This window comes from Myotis yumanensis, unplaced genomic scaffold, assembly GCF_028538775.1.
Source record: "Myotis yumanensis isolate MYYU_CA2020_CCGP unplaced genomic scaffold, mMyoYum1.0.hap1 SCAF_3, whole genome shotgun sequence".
Lineage (NCBI taxonomy): Eukaryota > Metazoa > Chordata > Mammalia > Chiroptera > Vespertilionidae > Myotis > Myotis yumanensis.
In genome coordinates, this window is record NW_027223754.1 from 35,663,111 (window position 1) to 35,666,220 (window position 3,110).

Below are 3,110 nucleotides of genomic sequence, written 5' to 3' on the forward strand. Positions count from 1 at the left end.
TGGCATAAAAGCACTGTTTTTATTCATGACATATCATCATAAAAATTTCAATTGTACTAAGTTCATATGATATTATTGCAATTCCAATCAATTCAACTAGCATAAAATTATAACAAACTCATTCTAAATTTAACATGAAAGGATACGTATGCATGGAGAGATGAAGTAATTTTGAAAGAGAATGCCAGAGAGGACATAATCTTAAAAAAATAAAAAGACAGAATAGAAAGCACATTGGTAACATAGCAAGACAAGTGTGAGTAAGGTTTGTAATCTAGATAATGAAATTGCACCAATATTTATTTCTTGTTATTGATTATTTTACTATTGTTTGTGAAGTGTTAACTGTAGAAGTTAAGAGGAAGATATAAGGAAAATCTTTTTACTACTTTTGTAACTTTAATTCTAAAATTAGTTCAAAATAAAAAGTTTAAAAAGTCAAATTAGTTAAAATATTGCAGACAAAAAGATAGATAAAAAGACTAGAATACTGAAATTTCCATCTATATATATTACTAGAGGCCCTGTGCGTGAAATTCGTGCAAAAGTAGGCCTCCCTTCCCCTGGCTGTCAGCACCAGCTTCCCTCTGGCACTTGGAACCCAGGCTTCCCTCACAGCTCTGGATTCATCCGGAAGGTCATCTGAAAGGATATCCAGAAGGACATCCAGGCTAATTAGCATATCATGCTTTTACTATTATAGATTATTATAGATAATTTTATATGCAGCAAAAGTGTTTTCTGTAGTCAGTGGAGAGGTATGGGAAAAATCACTCTTCAGTAAAAAAGAAATTGTATCATACCATACAAAAAAAATTGAAAAGAATCAACATGTAAATTTAAAACAAAAACTAAGATGCTAATAGAAAAAATATTATGAAATAGTTTTGGAACCTGTGTATGGAGAAATAGTTCTTAAGATTTAAAATATAAACTATAATGGATGCAAAAGGTTAAATCAAACAAAAGGCTTTAGATTAAAAACTTAGTGGCTAATAATATGCAATAACATACTTAATTGCACTAATAACTTCGTAAATGTCTATTAAAACCATGGCATACCAGCTTAAGCTTATAATATTGACAAAAAGTAGAAGGATAACAAGTGCTATTAAATATTAAATAATAAAAAGATTTGTACTACTGGTGGGAATATATAAGGCACCATTCTGAGAGCAAACTTGCATTACCTAATGAGATAATGTAACCCTGTAATCAGGCAGTCCCACTTCTTAGTAAATATTCTAGAGAACAATCTTCCAGATGTCAAAAGGATTTATAAAAGATAATATTTATTGACATATTTTGCTGGCAAAAAGAAAAAAATTTACAACCTAAATTTCATAACAGGAATATGTAAATGGTGATATAAGCACAAAATGAAGTACTATGCAGTCACAGAAGAAATATAGTTACATTGACTTCTATATACCCTAGTATATCTCAAATATAAAAGATTGATCTATAACAACAAAAAATTACTGAGCAGTATAGCAAAATACTCGAGTGCACTTAAAATATAAATACAAAAAAAACATAAATCTATTAACAAATAAAAAAGAGGGAAGTTAAACTGTAAAGAGTACCTTAAGCATTTGTGGGAACTTGGATATAATAAGTTATTTTTGTTTGTTTGGCTGGGTACAGTGAACTTTATTGATGGTGCATAATAAGGCAGGGTTTCCTAAGCCCTCCCCTCTTCATGGGGTCTGGGAAGGAAATTGTGGAGGTCAGGAGAATCTCAGTGTGTTGGGGAATCTATCTGGGGCAAGGACTTCCTGCAGCTGAGGGCCTCTCTTCCTCTCACTGGGACTGGTGGTCCAGGGGACTCTTACTCCTTGGAGGCCATGTGGACCATAATGTCCACCACCCTGTAGCTGTAGCAAAATTCACTGTAATACCAGGGACTGAGCTTGACAAAGTCAGCACTGAGGGCAATGCCAGCCCCAGCTTCAAAGGTGAAGTAGTGGGTGTCACTATTAAAATTGGAGAAAACAACTTGATTTTTAGTATAGACCAGGATGCCTTTGAGGGGACCCTCTGATGCCTGCCTGCTTCACTACCTTCTTTATATCATCATATTTGACAGTTTTCTCCAGGTAGGAGATCAGATAAAAAAACAACACATTGGAGGTGGTGACATAGAAGGCCATGCCAGTAAACTTCCCATTCAAATCAGTGATGACCTTGCCCACAGCCTTAGCAGTGCCAGTAGAAGCAGGGATGTCGTGCTGGGCAGCCCCTCGGCCATCATGCCACAGCTTCCCAGAGGGGACCTCCACAGTCTTCTCAGTGGCAGTGATGGCATGGACTGCAGGCCTGAGTCCCTTCAAGATGCTATACTTGTCATGGATGACCTTGGCCCAGAGGGTGGTGCAGGAGGCATTTCTGACAATCTTTAGGGAGTTGTCATACTTGTCGTGGTTCACACCCATCACATACATGGGGACATCTGCAACAGGGGCAGAGATGATGACCCTCCTGGTTCTACCCTTCAAGTGATGACACCAGTGGACTATACAACATATTCAGCACCAGTATCTCCCATTTGAAGTTGGTTGAATCTGGCTCCTGGAAGATGGAAGTTGACTTTTCATTGATGACAACCTTCCCATTCCCAGCCTTGTCTGTGCCTTTGAACTTGACATGAGGAGAATTCTACTGAAATATGTAGACCAAGCAGTTGAGGTCAATGAATGGGGTCACTGATGGTGACAATATCCACCTTGCCAGTTAAAAGCAGCCTTGGTGACCAGGCACCCAGTGCCACCAAAACTGTTCCCTCTGACCTTCACTATCATGTCTCAGTGTTGCAGCTGGCACTGTGCAGGAAGCTGCGGCTGTCTGATGAACAGGAAGAGCAGAGAGCTAGATATAATAAATTCTGAATCACAAACTGACTAATCTGTCTAGTATTGTTTTACTATTGGTCTCAGAGAGAATTGGTAATTGACTTCTCAAAAACAGTTCTGTAATTCTCTAAAAACATTTTCACATGTTCTCATCAAAGCAATAGAACTTCAACACACAATTTTTATGTAATTTTAAGAGCTAATTTTTTAAAGTTAAACTCCCTCTCGCAATCTCTTAAAAAGAGATATGATTGCCCC

At 37.3% G+C, this 3,110-nt stretch overlaps 1 pseudogene; it reads right to left on the reverse strand.

Annotated features, from left to right (window-relative positions):
• Positions 1-1,831: 1,831 nt before the first annotated feature.
• On the reverse strand, positions 1,832-2,801 carry LOC139006118 (glyceraldehyde-3-phosphate dehydrogenase-like; annotated as a pseudogene).
• Between the last annotated feature and the right edge of the window lie 309 nt (positions 2,802-3,110).